Source organism: Coregonus clupeaformis, chromosome 35, assembly GCF_020615455.1.
Source record: "Coregonus clupeaformis isolate EN_2021a chromosome 35, ASM2061545v1, whole genome shotgun sequence".
In the NCBI taxonomy this organism is placed as follows: Eukaryota; Metazoa; Chordata; class Actinopteri; order Salmoniformes; family Salmonidae; genus Coregonus; species Coregonus clupeaformis.
The window spans coordinates 41,268,192-41,286,586 of record NC_059226.1 but is presented as its reverse complement, the minus strand read 5'-3'; the positions used below and the strand labels follow the sequence as shown (position 1 = coordinate 41,286,586).

The 18,395-nt window shown below is 39.8% G+C and overlaps 1 pseudogene; it reads left to right on the top strand.

Moving 5' to 3' along the window:
• The first annotated feature begins 4,770 nt into the window (after positions 1 to 4,770).
• LOC123482582 lies at positions 4,771 to 17,053 on the top strand (annotated as a pseudogene).
• The last annotated feature ends 1,342 nt before the right edge of the window (positions 17,054 to 18,395 follow it).

Genomic DNA, 18,395 nt, shown 5'->3' with positions numbered 1-18,395 from the left:
GACATGCGTTTTCCTTGATGCCAAAACGCTCAATTTTTGTCTCAATTGTAATTAATCCAGAGTACCTTCTTCCATATGTTTAGGAGTCTTTATTTATTTAATTATATATGACTTCTGAAGGTAATTGGTTGCACCAGATCTTATTTGGGGCTTCATAGCAAAGGGGAGTAATACTATGCATACCACTTTTCCTTATTATTTTGAATAAAACAGTTATTTTATTTCATTTCACTTCACCAATTTGGACTATTTTGTGTATGTCCATTACATGAAATCCAATAAAAATCAATTTAAATTACGTTGTAATGCAACAAAATGGAAAAAGCATCAATTTGCAGGCGGTGTACCTTTGGATGTCTTTCAAGGCCCTACCTTCAAACTCAGTGCCTCTTTGCTTACATCATAATATCAAAAGAAATCAGCCAAACCTCAGAGAAAAACAATTGTAGACCTCCACAAGTCTGGTTCATCATTAGGAGCAATTTCCAAACACCTTAGGTAACCACATTCATCTATTACAAACAATGATACGCAAGTATAAACACCATGGACCATGCAGCCGTCATACCGCTCAGGAAGGAACGCGTTCTTCTCCTAATACTGCTTTAGTCTGAAAAGTGCAAATCAATCCCAAACAACAGCAAATACTTGTGAAGATGCTGGAGAAACAAAGGATACATAAGTGTCTATATCCCACAAACTAGTCCTATATCACATAACCTGAAAGGCCGCTCAGCAAGAGCCACTGCTCCAAAACCACCATTAACAAGCTAGATTACAATTTACAGCTGCACATGGAACAAAAGATTTACTTTTTTGGAGAAATGTCCTCTGTTCTATAAGCAAAACTAAACTGTTTAGCCATATACCCATCGTTATGTTTGGAGGGAAAAAAGTGGGTTGCTTGCAAGCCGAAGAACGCGATCCCATCCGTGAAGCATGAAGGTGGCAGCATCATGCTGTGGGGGTGCTGCAGAGGGACTGGTGCACTTCACAAAATAGATGGCATCATGAGGAAGGAAAATGATGTGGATATATTGAAGCAACATCTCAAACATCAGTCATAGTTTAAAGCTTGGTCGCAATTAGGTCTTCCAAATGACAATACTGTGCATACTTCCAAAGTGGTCGTAATAAAATGGCTTATGACAGTAAGGTATTGGGTGGCCATCACAGAGCCCTGACCTCAATCCTATGAAATTTGTAGAGCGGGAACTGAAAAAGCGTGTGCGAGCAAGGAGGCCTACAAACCTGACTCCAGTTACACCAGCTATGTCAGGAGGAATGGGCCAAAATTCACCCAACTTTATTGTGGGCAGCTTGTGGAAGGCTACCCAGAAGCGTTTGACCCAAAGTTAAACAATTTAAAGGTAATGCTACCAAATACTAATTGACTGTATATAAACTTCTGACCCACTGGGAATGTGATGAAAGAAATAAAAACTGAAATAAATAATTCTCTCTACTATTATTCTGACATTTTCACATTCTTAAAAATAAAGTGGTGATCCCTAACTGACCTAAGACGGACTTTTACTATGATTAAATGTCAGGAATTGGAAAAACTAAGGATTAAAATGTATTTGGCTAAGGTGTATGTAAACTTCCGACTTCAACTGGGTGTTTTGTTTTGCTGGGTTTCAGGAGTTTATAGGTTTCATTCACATACTCCATTTGTGTGTTAAATGCTGATTCAAAATGATTTAAAAAAAATAAAAATAAAATGTCAAAGTAGCAAGACTCACCCCCAAAGCCTGAATTAGCATTTATGTGCAATTTGCTAGTAAAACCAAGACAGAACACCCAGAATCTAATCAACTCCATTTAAGTAGCTAATCCCTCTTTGAACATTATCCGCCATTGAACAAAATAAGTCACCTTGTAACAATAAATCCATAACTTGCTTACAGTATAATAAAACATATCAAAATTCATAGCTCTTTATAATTAAGCAATCCAAACATGACAATTTAATTCACACAGTAATATTAATTTAGTCATTGGTGTATCAGTCTTTGCAACTCCGCATCGTGCTCCCAGGGTTCTGTAGAACGTCCTCGAGAAAGCCACAAGATAAAGTGTGTTTTACCCCTGTGATAGCCCACAGATGGCACCATCCACATTCATAAAAGTGTATTGAGTCATCACGCTGGGCCTCCAGTGCCTGCAACTATCACCTTCTCTCCTTCCACTACAACTTTGAATTACTCTACAGTATTTTCAGGCATCATAAAATTAATTGCAGCTTTCAACTTTTTCAGGGGCATGTTGACAGAGTCATACAGTAGTTAAACATTTAACTTATTAGTACTTATCTGTACAAAATATCATTGATTTAAATATCCATTTGATTTAATTATGTAAACTTGGGGCAATGACATTCAGGAGAATGGAAATATATACAGAATGTTCAGATGGAAATGTATTAATGTGCTCCATATACTGTCAGATAGATTGGAATAGTACAGGAGGTTGTCTCTATTCATTATATTTCTACTCTTCAACATGCAGCTCCAGATACAGCCCTGCCATTAGTTGAAGGCAGCAAATCCAATAGCTTCAGAAATGTAGTCGCTTCCTGAGATCTGTGTGTAACGTGAGAGGTTTACGCAAATATATACCATTTTCAGTAGCAGTACTACACCACCTTTTTAAATACTTTAGGAGTCCTCAGTACTCATCTAAACATAACAGGTTCTTTACATCGAGGAGTGGACCATGGGAACCACAGCGTATCAGGATGAAACAATTTATTTTCATTTCCAGCATCACAAGAATAGCATCTCCATAGGCCTATATCATTCGATACATCCATTCCAGAAGCTCTGTACAACTTTATCCTACAAGACAGACCTCAACAGATACAATATCAGATTTCCACAGACAAATATCACTAGGTTTATACGTTTCATTCATATACTCAGACAATAATGTATTGTAACACTCACGGGCAGGGAAAAAGGAGGGAGAAGGTCTAGGTGGAATATAGTTCATGCGCTAAAAATGTGGTGCCTTGCGCCTAAAAATAATTCCTATTTCTCCTTACTTACTTAATTAAAACCACCATCCCCCTCCGTCCTCCAAAGGCACGCCAGCAAGCACATCATATGGATCCCTAATGACACAAACAGGAAGGTTTTTATACACAAGGCCACACCCCCTTAATTAACAATCACATACACCTGGCACAGGCAGACCAACACGGATGTGTTCAAAATGCGGTGTGTGTTCTCCCCGTTACAGATATTCAAATAGGTTTCATAAGTAGTACTTTCTGGGGATCTGTATTCAAACAGTTGCAGTCGCCTCCAAATAACATTTCAAAAAAATTGTTACTTTCTACTTTATAATTAAAACTATCGTTATCCCAGGGCTGGTTAACTGTAATGTATTTTTTTGTTATGTGTAAAACCCCAGTAAGACTAGCTGTTTGCCATTGGCGTCGGCTAATTGGGATCCTTATCAAATCAAAATCCAATATACTTTTTATATTCCGGTTCTATGCAAAAAGACAAACCAATGTGTTCCAATAAACATAGGTCTATATTTTATTGGTCCTTATTTTATTAATTCATGCAACAGTGGATCACCTCACTAAGGGAACATAACATGTCCCACAACCTGAGCAGCCAGAGGTTTACTAAACGAACACCCCCACAGCCTTCCACCCTGCCTACCCAGCCTACAACCTCTCCCTGGCATGTTTCAAGGTAATCACTTCAAGATTCAATAGGTACATATCAATAATTTATAAGTACAAAAATGGATGTAGCAACTGCAGGTTTCCCCTTCATCAACTTTTTCATGACATCCTCTGTATTCAGCTTCAAAGGGGCAGGATGGTGTTCTATTCAGCAGTAAGTCACAAAGTACGGCAGAGAGAACGACCATGTTCTCCATTCATTCATTGTCCTCATCCTTTACCGTTTACTGGTTGGGTTATTTTTTAACCCATTTGTTTTTTAGTGAGAGTTCTGTAAACTTACACTACCTTTATTTATTTATTTTTATTTTATTTATTTCATTATGTTATCATGAGTCAAACTAACCGGTCTCTTTTACAGATATATTACAATCTATAAATACCAAATTCAAGCAGAAAGAAAAACACTGTCATAAAAACCCCAACACATTCATCAGTAATAAAGTCCTCAATCAGCTTTCTGAATTTATTTAGAGGCACAAAACCATTAGAATTAAGAACATTTTGAAGATTGTTCCACAAATACGGATTGCTACACAAATATCTACATGTAGCGCTATAGTGACCCATAGTTGGATGACTGGTTGGGTTATTTTTAGCCATTTGTTTGTGTTTAGTGTAAACTTCCAGCTACCTACACATGTAGTATTGTAGGTCTATTGAGGCAAATGGTTGGGTTACTGGTTTTGGGTTATTTTAAATTATTTTGTTTTATTGTGTGTACTGTAAACTTCCACAGGGATGCTTTCTTTATGGGGCCTACCAGTCAAAATAACCTAGCTGTACAGGTGAAGATTGCCCACAGGTCAACTCCTTCTCCCAACCCCTCCCACCTCAGCCCCCTCTCCCTCATCTACTCATTCCTCTGTGCCTCCCCTTGGCCAGGTAAACCATATAAATATTCAAACCTCAGTTAGCTACCCAGGGAGCTCTTGGGTTGCCTCGAAGCGTGGAGGAGAGGGAGAGAGAGACAGGTGTAGGCGTGCAACAGGTGGAGTCTCTCAGGATAAGGAGGAAATAAATGATCTTTACAAAACCACTGGGATTGAGACAGCCCAGTTACTCGGATGGGGCTTGTAGTAAGTCTGCATTGCAATTTTAATTATCAGGATTTGGGATTACTGTTTTGTTTTTCTTTCACAACTAAAAACATGTTTTTTTTGCAGTTCATACATGCAAGAAACGTTTAGCTCATATTTTATGTTAATAGCTGCTTCTTAAGGGTATTTTATACATTTCTAAATTGAATTTCTACACCTGATTAGCAAGAGGCACATTGATAGTTTACACCTCCTCTTGTGCGTACTTTCGACATACAGAAGGGGAATGATGATTATAAACAGGCGGCAACGTCAGAGGGACGATGGAAGAAGAAGAGTGAAAAGCAGGTGAAGAAAGCCAAGGAGAGAAGGCAGGACATGACGACCTGAAAAAGAGTTACCTGGTGAAAAAACCGATTATTTATTCACATTTATTCATCTATTCATCTAATTTAGTTACTATCTCCCATATGCAATTTGTTTAAAATAGATACAGTACATAGCTTCAAAAATGTCTGTATTTTCAATAAGAAAAGACAAAGGTGCACAGTAACTCCCCATTAAAAACACTATGGTTTTACTATAGAATACTACAGTACTAACTATATAATTCTATAGTAACCTGTAGAGATACTATACTATACACTGTAGTATCCCTCAATCATGTGTAAGAGTACTTACTATAGAATGTTTAGTATACTTACTGTAGAGAATCTATATATATATACTATTATTGGTTAAAAAACACTGTAGTAAATACTACAGTAATGTCAACAAAAACTTTACAGTCTGCAAAACACTACACTTTTTAAACTATATTAACTACTACAGTATTTTATTTGCATATATACCTACTTATTCAATTTCCCCATATTTCAGTATTATTGCCACCCATATATGAAATTATCCGTTCAACCCTATCCACTACCACGGAATATGGAAAATATTCTCTTTTAGTATTTCTTCAGTAGGTTTCCTAAGGAGAAAGCCTCCCCTTCTATGTCAAAACATAATAAACCAAAATACTATATAACCCTTTAGCAATGCAGTAATGTTATACGGTAATTTGGGCGGAAATAATTGCTGTATTTTGATATTTTTAATTCCATCCACAAATACTACTACGTTTGAGCCCCAAAAACTTTTTGACCACTAGTGGGTGCATGGTATTGTTGCTTCTGGCTCATACCATATTTTGAGGCTTGCCTTGTAAGAGCTATGTTGCACCCGTTAGTGAAATGTTGTACCAATTTAACTGGTCTGTGGTAGTAGTGCCCCATCAATTTCAAATGGATAGGGAACATATTGGTTTATAAGTCTTCAACCTTTGGCAGTTGACGTTTTGCCATGTATCTTTTGGTCTGTTTGCCCTGTTGTTGCTGACAGTTTGAAGCCTTTGTTAAAGCCTCTAGAAGTACAAATGATATAAAACACCAAATATTCATTCATATGCTGTAATGTGCTAAGCACTACTGTAGCTAACCTGCTTGTACCAATCCCATGTCATTAGAGGTAAAACATTGTGAAATACAAACCCATTCTCCCCTCAATTAATTTCATTCATCCATTCATTCATTCAATTACAGTCAGTAAATACCAACTTTTTTTAACACATTTTACTTTTAACTGTATATATAACTTTGTAAACCCATTTCATCAAACCTATCAGTGTATGTGAAAATAAAACTTTATTTTTATTTTTATAATAACATATAATACATAAAACTTGATAATTTACTGTCATTACTTCTTGCTCTGATACTTTATTTACATAACAGTAGGCAATATACATTCGATAACTTACTCACCCACTAGCTGCCTGTAAATTACTGTCAAATGCATTAACCTTTTGCGTAAGCCTATTAGTCTCTGTGGACAAGAAAAGGTGCAGCATACAACCTATCAAGCGTGTATAAAGCTCTTTGGCTTCTAGATTTGCATTTACCTCATTTGCATTTTCATTTACATACTATTTCTCTGCAGTGAGTCTTGGTGGGCAGTTCTAAACCCCCAATTCGTTTAAACTTTAACCATTAGCCTATCTTTGGAAACTGCTTTCTTGCTGTGCGGAATAGAAAAGGATTTTACTGTGCATACTTTTCCAGGGCAGGAATGTAAAATTCAGTAATGGATTCAGTCATGATTCAGAGCGTTTCCATCCATCATGCAAGAAGCGAATGACTCTTCTATGGTTTAGATTTAAATCTGTGCTGCATACCTTGTCATGCCTAGAATCAGTTCAAATTATTGGAGGAATGTGTTTCATAACTACTATGTTCTGTTTACTTCTGCCAGGGGGAAAGATTAGAGAACTACCTAGTTCAACAAGCTCTCTCTCTCTCTCTCTTTCTCTCTCTCTCTCTCTCTCTCTCTCTCTCTCTCTCTCTCTCTCTCTCTCTCTCTCTCTCTCTCTCTCTCTCTCTCTCTCTCTCTCTCTCTCTCTGATTTAGGATGACCACAAGTTGACCTTTGATGAACTTAACAGGAAATACGGCACAGACTTAGCCAGGAGTGAGTGAATATGTATGTGTGTGCATGTGTGCCTCCGTTTGTAACATTGTTGAGAACCACTTGGATCCAGTTGCTCCTAAGGATTACAGCTGACTGAAATTGGAAGAGTACTGAGGTCGTGGAGGTTACGGCACAGAGTCATAGCATAGGTAGAACTTCATCTGCTTTCAGTGTCGCAGTGAAATCACTATCTACCACTGAATCTTTTCATATGAAACATTATCTATATCTTCCGAAAGTTTACACAGAGTTTGGAGTCAAATATATATTTTCCGATTGTGTGACATCCCTTCACTTACTCTGTGTTGCTCTTCTATCTGTCTGTCCTCTTTTCCATTTTCCCTCTCTCTTTCTCTCTCATCCCTCCTCCACCCAGGAGTCTATCCTCAGTTCCGGGCTAAGGATATCCTTCTTCATACACCCCAACACCCCTGACTCCTCCCCGCACTACCCCTGAGTGGGTGAAGTTCTCAAACAGCTCTTTGGCGGAGTTCTGCATGCTGCTGTGGATCAGGCTGTGCTCTCTTCATAGCACACATTATCCAGGTCACCTCAGAGGAAGAGCCACCAATGCTAATGTGAGAATCATACAATCATAGAATTCAGAGATAATTTAACTTACAAAAACCCACAAAGCCTCCAGTGATAGGAAAGGGTAACGATAACACCATATTCTCATAATCTTTCCACTGCCTAACAGTTGTACCTGGGTCTTGTGCTCGCTGTTGTCGTCATTATCACTGGTTGTTTCTCATACTGCCAAAGGCCAAAGGCTCAAAAATCATGACTCCTTCAGAACCTGGTCCCTGAGTTGGAGCTGCATTTTCAAACACCTCTGAGAAGAACTTGATCATATGTTACCTCTACAGATGTTAATCCTGTCATCTGCCTTGTAGCAAGCCCTGGTTGTCCGTGATGGTAGAGGAAGAACATCAACACTGAAGAAGTGGTGGTTGGCGATATAGTGGAGGTGAAAGGAGGAGACAGGATCCCAGCTGATTTGCGTATCATCTCTGCCACGGCTGCAAGGGTGGATACATAAAAATACATGAAGTCGTGTCACACACGTAAATGTCATTCATTCATTGTTGTATTGATGCAATTCTATTTTACCCACTCAGGTGGACAGCTCCTCACTCACTGGTGAATCCTAGCCCCAAACTCGTAGTGCGATTTTAGCAATACAACCCCTAAACCAGAATATCGCCTTCTTCTCTACCAACTGTGTTGTGTAAAATACCTTCTGTAACTAGCTGTAATTATTGAAAAGTTATTAGTTAAAATTGCTTAAAATGTGTCAATTCGCTCTTTTAGGATAGGATTCAACCGGAGTTCCATGCGCATAAATGAACTTTATTCTTTTTTATGCACTCTCCTCGCTATTTGTATTCTAAAAACGCCAGGGGTTGAAGTGTGTCTGACCTTGATTTTGTCCCTAATAAATTTCACCACCGTTACCGTCGAGGACCCATGAATAAGTTCGAGCAAACCTGCCGGTTCTAAGTGGGAAAAGCATCTACTTTATTTCCCCCAATAGAAGTAACAGCATTCTCCATACACTGTCATTTATAAATTGATAAGAGCTTATTGATACGAGCTAGGTAAATGTGTGAAGTATGAAATATGTGCAGTTATGCAGAATTTTTATTTAGCATGGCCTTATAACTTGCAGGGATCAAATTTGGAACACGCCAAATGAGATGACAAGGTAAAGTTTGCATAAATTAGCCACTGTGCTCTCTAAACGTTTTAATCATATGCCCCCAACGTTTTCCTTTTCCTTATTAGCCACTATATTTAACTGCCAATTTAGTGTTCGTTCCTTCCTTACATTCGTATCATTCCATTACATCGTTTGATTTACCTACTTTATCTCGTTCCTCTGTAAACGCTGTCACGTCTTTGTGGCTGTGGCTGGGGGTCAAGTAATAGTGAATGCTATTTAATGAAAGGCCAAATACAAATTGTAGTAAAAATAAATCAGGGACATATGGGCTTGTTAAATCATTATGGAGCTCAAACCGATACTTTGATCTTACGGCTGTACTTTGCGGGTTCCATGATTAGTGCGGAAATTAATACGTTTATTATATCATACTATTGTATACTATTCTCCATACTATAATTATAAAACGATTGTAGGCTAACTACTTTCAACCTCACCATTGATTAACTGAATGTGCAACTTTCCAAATTAATCACTCTTTTGTACATAAAGGCTTTATTTTTTTACATGAAGTAGGATTCATGATTTTCCTAAACATAAATAATGTGTAAAATCAGTGTTTTAAAATTGACCCTTGAGTTCTAAACAGAGACAAATATGCATATGTTTTCATGGCTATCTTTCTATATTCTGAACACATTCTCTACCATTCCAAGTCTTGTGGCGATCAAATTCAAATTAAAGGTGCACAGTATTGAAAGAGATTGCTTTAGATCAGGGTTCTTCAATTCCGTCTGGAGGCCCAAACACCTCTGTTTTTTCATCCTCTCCTTCTAATCAGGGGACTAATTCAGACCTGGGACACCAGGTGAGTGCAATTAACTTCTACCAGGTAGAAATAAAAAACAGAAGTGTTTCGGCCCTCCAGAACAGAGAGTGAAACCCTACTTTAGATAAATAACGAAGAAACGAGTGAACAAAGCCTCCTGATTAAAATGGTAGGCCCACCAAGTGGGTGTGTTTTCTGAGAGTTGAATTAAATGTATTAAATGCATAGAACCTTGCCCGAAACCCAAGCCCCTCCATAAGGTAAGTCTAAATACCAACTACTGAAGTGTAGGAGGCAGGCATATTAAACGTGTTCATTTGTCTGATTCGGCCTCTTTGTGATTCTAAACCAATCATCAAATCATCATATTATTTTTCTTGAGCAGATGGTCTGGGGCCAACATATTCTGCAAAAGCCCAAACATATAATATTTGACTAAAACATGTTAATTTCAAACCTTGCTTGTTTTATATATCGTGTCTCTTTATTATGTGTGAGAATAGTTGTGAACACATTTCCCAAATTTAAATCACTTGGAGCTGATTTCTTTTTACATTTTTAAAGTCCAACAATGAAAACTTTTGACTGGTACTGTATATATATACATATTATTATTATTTATTTATTTTATTTATATATATATATATATATATATACACTACCAGTCAAAAGTTTACCTCATTCAAGGTTTTTCTTTATTTATGTTTGACAGATAAATACACATATGAATCATTAGTAACCAAAAAAGTGTTAAACACTCAAATATATTTTATATTTGAGATTTTTCAAATAGCCACCCTTTGCCTTGATACAGCTTTGCACACTCTTGGCATTCTCTCAACCAGCTTCATAGTAGTCACCTGGAATGCATTTCAATTAGGTGTGCCTTCTTAAAAGTTAATTTGTGGAATATCTTTCTTCTTTATTCGTCAGTCAATAAGGAACATTTCAAGAACTTAGAAAGTTTCTTCAAGTGCAGTTGCAAAAACCATCAAGCACTATGATGAAACTGGCTCTCCTGAAGGACCGCCACAGGAATGGAAGACCCAGAGTTACACTCTGCTGCAGAGGATAAGTTCTTTAGGATTACCATGCTCAGAAATTGCAGGCCAAATAAATACTTCTGAGTTCAAGTAACAGACACATCTCAACATCAACTGTTCAGAGAGGTGACTATAGCCAGATCAGGCCTTCATAATTAAATACTTGCCAAAGAAACCACTACTAAAGAACACCTATAAGAAATGTTAGGCAAAAGCCCAATGACATTGGAGCCGGTGGAAATTTGTCTTTGGTCTGATCCAAATTTAATTTTGGTGCCAACTGCTGTGGCTTTGTGAGGCAGCGGTGTGGGTGAATGGATATCTCCGCATGTGTGGTTACAACACCGTGAAGCATGGAGGAGGAGGAGGTGTGATGGTGTGGAGGTGCTTTGCTGGTGACAATATCAGTGATTTATTTAAATTCAAGTCACACTCAAACAGCACTTGGCTACCACAGCATTCTGCAGCGATACGCCATCCCATCTGGTTTAGCGCTTAGTAGGACCTCATTTGTTTTTCCAACAGGACAATACTCAACACACCTCCAGGCTGTGTAAGGGCTATTTGACCAAGAAGGAGAGTGATGGAGTGCTGCACGATAACCTGGCCTCCTGAGTTTTATACTTTTTGGATTACTACATGATTCCATATGTGTTATATCTTAGATTTGATGTATTCACTATTATTCTACATTAGAAAATATAAAAATTAAGAAAAACCCTGGAGAGGGTAGGTGTGTCCAAACTTTTACTGTACTGTATATATATTTTGTGCTCAGAAAACCGCCCAAGGCCAAATAAAACCTCCCGCATTCCAAATTCGGCCAGCGGAGTTGCCATGGTTGGGCAACCCTGTTCCAAACCATATTCTCCATGTTTGGTCCTTCAGGAACTGCCAGAGGTATCGTCATCAGCACTGGTGACCACACTATCATAAGGTCTATATTATGGCCATGAGTCTGGAAAGTGGGCAGACGCCTCTCGGGTTTGAAATTGATCACTTCATCGAAATCATCACGGTGTGTCCGTCTTCTTCGGCGTGACTTTCTTAATCCTCTCTGTTATTCTGGGCTAGCAGTTTGGCTGCCATCCATCATCTTCCTCATTGGAATCATCGTTGCTAATGTGCCCCAGGGTCTCTAGCTGCTGTAACTGTGAGTGCTGATGAAAGAAAGTAATGTTTAACAACATCTTCATGAAAATAACAACAAAAAACATATTTTGTCTCATTTTCTTTAACCCTCTGCTATGGATTTCCATCTTAGGTGTGTCCTAACTCTGACTGCCAACGTATGGCCAAAATCTGGTGAAGAATCTCGAAGCTGTGGAGACCCTGGGGTCCACCTCCACAGTCTGCTCTGACAAGACTGCACCCCTAACCCAAACAGAATATCTCACATGTGGTTCGACAACCAGATCCATGGCGCTGACACCACAGAGAACCGAGCGTGCCTCTTTCGACAAAAAGCTCCTCCACCTGGGCTGCACTGGCTAGGTCGCTGGCCTGTGCAACCGCGCGCCGTCTTCCTGGCAGAACAGAGCAACGTGCCTGTCTCCAAAGCGATGTATGTGGTGACGCCTCAGAGACTGCCCTGCTGGGAGTGTCCCAGCTGTGCTGTGGGTCTGTATCCAAAACATGAGGAGAGAAAAGCACCGCAAAGTCGTTGAGATCCCCTTCAACTCCACCCACAAAATGCTGAGTAACCACCGTGCTCTTTATACATAGTATCTGGTCAATCAAATCAAATCAAGCTTTTATTTACACAGCACATTTCAGACATGGAATACAATGCGCTTCACAGGAAAAAAACCAATGGACAAAAACAATTGAAGTAAAAACTGAAATATTTACAGCAAACATAAGGGGATAAGCCAAAATATAACAATAAAAACTGACAAACTGAAGAAGTAAATGTGTGGGTTAACACGGGTTAAACTGTGATCTAAACGGTGGTGTCATGGATTTAAAATCATGGATGGCTTTTTCTCAATCAGCTTACTGTTAACTGCCACTGGGTATCTACATCCAATACGCTGCTGGTTTTACTTTACCAGGCTTACTGGTAACCTGCTGAGTTATTTTATTTTTAAATAAAGTAAACCCTCTTCATAATTGTCATCTCATCAAAAACAATACATTTCTTCCCTTGGCTCTCCGTTCTTAGGAACACTACGGCCTGATCAAGCATCTGCTGGTGATGAAGGAGCCCACGGAGGATCCTGACAGCTGCTCCACCATCTTGCTCCAAGGCAAAGAACATCTTCTGGATGACGGGATAAAAGCATCATTTCAGACGCCTACGAAGCTCTGGGAGGCTGGGAGAGAGGTGCTGAGTGGAGGGCACACACCAAGAGCCATATTCATTCCAAGCGTTTGGGGAGCTAATGTACAGTCTTGAACATGCAGGATTTATTTCTAAGCGTGTTTCTGACTCTGTGTCCTTTTCAGGTTTCTGCCATTTCCAGCTCCCCTGACCAGTTTGCGAAGCACGGCTGACTGTAAGAGAGATAACTTCCCCACTGAGAATCTGTGTTCGTTTGGCCTCATGTCCATGATTACCCTCCTCGTGCTGCCGTGCCTGGCCTTTGAGCAAGTGCAGGTGTGTGCTGGAATCAAAGTATGGCAATATCATAATATTAAACTCAACACTCTTAGGCCATCACACACCAACAGCCACTTTGATCAGACTCTTCCTTCCTCGCTTAGGTTATCATGGTGCAGGGATCATCCCATCACTGCGAAGGCCATTGCCAGGGTGTGGGCATCATCTCTGAAATATAACTGTTGAGAAATTGCTGCTCGTCTGAAAATCCCGTTTCTGAGAGTCAGCTTAGGGTATGTTGCAGTTTTGTTTGGGATAATTTCGGTGTATGTCATCATACTTTTTCTACACTTAAAGCTGAGTGACAGAAACCTATATTTTGCAGTTTTGGGAAAAATACAAATTAGTTATATTTAGCTTATATTTTAACTTTCCATCTTTGTGCCATGCAGAGATGCAAGGCCTGTGTTGTCCATGGTGGACAGCTGAAGGACATGACCACCGAAGAGTTGGATACATCCTGAAGCATCACACTGAGATTGTGTTTGCCAAACTTCTCCTCAGCAGAAGCTGATTATTGTGGAGAGGTTGCCAGGCGTCAGGTACTATTTAGTTAATGAATCCATGCTTATGTGTCCAGTGGGATCATTGCATCTTTCGTTGCTAAGACCTTTAAACACCTCTCTTACTTATCCACAGGGTGCCATTGTGGCTGTGACAGGTGATGGTGTGAGCGATTCTCCTGCTCTGAGAGAGCTGACATCGGTGTACCTATGGGTATCGCTGGATCTAGCGTCTCTAAGCAGGCTGCAGACATGATCCTCCTGGATACACTTTGCCTCCATCGTACTGGTGTTGAAGAGGGTATGAGGAGCTCTGCCATGACTATCAATCTGCTGTGTCTTTCCATCCTTCTGTCATCACCCTAGCTATCCCTTCCACCCTCTATTTCCCCTCCAGGTCGTCTGATCTTTGACAACTTGAAGAAGTCCTCACTACAAGTAAAATTTCCAAATACCCCCTTCCTCTTCTTGCTCTCGCCAACATTCCGCTGGCTCTAGGACGTCACCATCCTCTGCATCGACCTGGACCATGGTGGGTCTTTCAGATGTGGATACTCCTCCTTTGTGAACAATCTGATCATGTGTTCTGGTGCATCACCACAAACAGTATCCGTGATCATTTCAGAGGTTGTTCAGAGGTATTTTCACTAACACTCGAAGTTAGCCGATGTGTTTCTAATTTGGGTGATCTTTCCCCTTCGTTCCTTCAAATCCCCTATCTCCTGGCCTATGAACAAGCTGAGAGCGACATCATGAAGAGACACCACGGAACCCCAAAACCACCACTGGTGAGCAGGAGACTCATTAGTGTGGCCTCACGGTCAATTTGGTAAAATTTAATTTACCCTGCTTCTGTCCTGCCTTTTAGCAGGTCTTTTTGAGTTGTGTATTGACCAGTCTGTTTCATAGCACATTTACAATCTGATCATGTCACACTTTATTAGGATAGTGCGTCTTATTATCAACAAAACATCATACTAACAGACTATCTGTTGATAGCAACTGCTTGCTACGGTTAGGAGCAAGGGTAAAGGTAAAGTTAGGGTTAGCGCTTGAGTTAGTAGATAGTTAGTTGAAATGTTACTGATGTTAGTCTGTAGATAGTCTGTAGAGCATCTACAGATACTATCTAAATAGTGTTACCTAATACTCTCCTCCTTCTTCCTCTTCACGGAGTGATGTTGGCATAGCTGGCTTCTTCACATACTTTGTAATCATGGCTGAGAACGGGTTCTATCCCATGATCTGTTAGTATCCGTTTGGACTGGGAAAACCAGTTTATCCAGCGACTTGAGCTCACCGGCAGTGGTAAATCCTACAAATCCGCTCCTCTTACAGCCTTACTAACGATCCATAAAATAATAATAACGTCTCCTTCAAGTCAATGATGGCACTAATGGGTGAGCTGGCATATATGGTCAAATTGTCAGGGTTATAGCTTCCTAGCCCGTTCTATTACATTATATTTCTATGAAGGGATTAGCATTAGCACTTGTTTTGAGTACCTTCTTGTGTGATGAGTTCTCATTAAGCTTTTTCAATCTCTCTCAATTTCAAATGTAGTTTAGTCCAGTTAGTTTATTCCATCAGGAAATTCAAGAAAACAGAAATAAATCCAATAAATGTGATATAGTATTAAAAAACAAAGTTCAGAAGTCATGCTGGGATTATGCATCAGGGTTGATGCATGCTTGCATTTTGGATAGTCAGCGGAGGAAGAATCAATGGTCTTGAGAGGAACCTTTCAGTCACTGCCAGAGGCAGACACAGACAAAGTCCATTAGCCTCGGCAGCACAACTCACACCCCCAACGTCCTCTCCGTGCTTTGGGCTTCTAACTGCTACTATTCCTCCAGAACTACCATTTGTACACTTGTGGATCTGCTGTCACTGTGGCTCACAGAGCTCACCACACATTCATTAATTAATAAACACCTCCCCTCTTTCTCCTCTTCACTCTTTGTTCCTCTATCTCCCTCATCTCTCTCTCTCTCTCTCTCTCTCTCTCTCTCTCTATCTCTCTCTCTCTCTCTCTCTCTCTCTCTCTCTCTCTCTCTCTCTCTCTCTCTCTCTCTCTCTCTCTCTCTCTCTCCCCCTCTCTCTCTCGCTCCTCTGGCTCTCTCTCTCCCCCATCCCCAGCCCCGGGCCTATGAGGCAGAAAGATTATTGAGTTTACCTGCCACACAGCGTGCTTCCGTCGCTGCCGTGATTACACAGTGGCGTTTTGGTCGTCTGTAAAACCAGGAAAGAACTCCTTCTTTCAGCAGGGACTAATGAAGTAAGTACACATTCGATCTCCGTGGTCTTGGTCTAAGTCTAGTACACACACACACACACACAGCACACACACATGTTCATACAGCCTGCAACTCACTTCAAAATCAATATCCACCCTGTTGGTTTAAATTCATGAAATATATTTTATTTTTCCTCCCACCTAAAGGAACCGTGTTCTCATCTTCGGACTTTGTTCGAATCCTAGCTCTCTTCCTGTCCTACTGCCCTGGAATGGATGTCGCCATCAGAATGTACCCACTCAAGTGAGCAGTAGACCCTTCAGATTATCTTAAACTCTTCTGTGTACCAGCTTGGAACAAGGTGCGCCTGTTTTGGGTAGGTGGTAAAATGGTTGGATATGATAAAGGCGGAACTACTGCGGCCTCACAGGATCAGTTGGGGTTTCACTAGCTGGCTGAAGTGTAATGGGGTTTACTGCCTAACCGAGGAAGAGAAATGCACTTGGCTCCCAGATTTACGCTCAATTTAATATTTTCTTTTCTTTTCCTTCTCCTTCTATTTTCTTCCTATTTCCTTCTGTTATTCCTCAGGCCTTTCTGGTGGTGTGTGCCTTTCCCTACACCCTGCTCATCTTCATCTATGATGAGGTTAGGAAATACATCATGCGGCCACCCAGGAGTTAAGTGCTCAGGACTATGACCACAACAAGTTGTTAAGCTAATGCCGACAATTGGCCGTCACTGTCAATTATTGTATAATAACACATGACAATGACATGTAGGATTGGGAGTGCGAATTATATCCTTTTGTATCATGGAGATTTGCAGTGTGGCAAGTTAAAATCAAACTAATTCTGTTGTTTTTTTCTCTGAATTGTCTCTTCTTTCAGGTTGGGTGTACCAGGAGACTTACTATTGAGGCGGCGGTCCCAGGATCACTCAATGTCACTCTGCTACAGTATTGCCTTATAATTAATCATTCATTTTTACTATATTAAACTGTTGCCTTTGATAACAATTCTCAGACCTTACTTGATAGTCTATTCACCATACTTTAAGAGTCTCGGTTTGCACTTTGCTATTCATCTTTATGGAGTCAGATTGCATAGTCTTTATTATGGGTTGCATGCGAGTTCTCATCAAACATGAAAAAGCAGCATCGCACATCACAACACCAATCTAAAACCGTTGAACCACAGATCATCACAGGCGTGAAATGTCCCCTTAAAAACAACAAGTCATCATGCAATGCCAACAGTAGCCTATATACGCAAATTGCAAAGTAAAATGCATTTAGGCCTACCTTTACTTGTAAATGAAGTCCATTTGTCTGTCCTTACATTAGAAACAGCTTCAATCAAATCATTCTGTATTTTGGTTGATATAGGCCTATCCGAAAACCACCCCGGTGGAAGTGTCTGGGTTCATCCCATTACCCCTAAATGCTTACTCTTGTTTCCCTAAGCATGTCTTTCTTCAAAATGTGACTGTTTTCCTTTAGGCTACCTAAACATGGGAAAAATGTTGTGCCTATACAACGTTAAACGTAGTCAGTGCGTGTGAAGCTTGAACTGAAAAGAGCGCCAACATGTGATGGTCTCTGATAGAGATACAACTGTCACCCTACAACAGAGGATGAAATTACAAGTAGCTTCAAGTTTTTAATGTCACATGCACAAGTACAGTGAAATGCCTTTCTTTATAGCTCTAGCACCCCAACAATTCAGTAATCAATAACAATGTAATACTAAAATAACAAGGTAGAACAAAAACACACCAGATATAAAAATAAAGAAAGAAGAAGAGTACGATAAAGTAAATAGACTATACTAGTAAATAGACTAATAGAATATACTATACTATACACAGGGTGATTTCCAGTTCCATATGTGCAGGATACTGATCATAAACATACCTACTACAAACACACACACACAGCAGACAGGAAGTGACTAGTGAAAGTCTAAGTGATAGTGGTTTCTAAACAGAGAATGCACAAACAAATCAAAATCTATTTTTTTTCACATGCTTCATAAACAACAGGTGTTAACGAACAGTGAAATGCTGACTGATGGGCCTTCCCAACAATGCAGAGAGAAAAAAGAGAAATAATAAAAAAATAATAACATGATATAAATACACAATGATAACGATAACTTGGCCGTGTACATGGGGTACCAGTACTGAGTCGTTGTGGGGAGGTAAGTGCCCATTGAAGATAGATATGTACATATAGGTATGGATAAAGTGACTAGGCAACA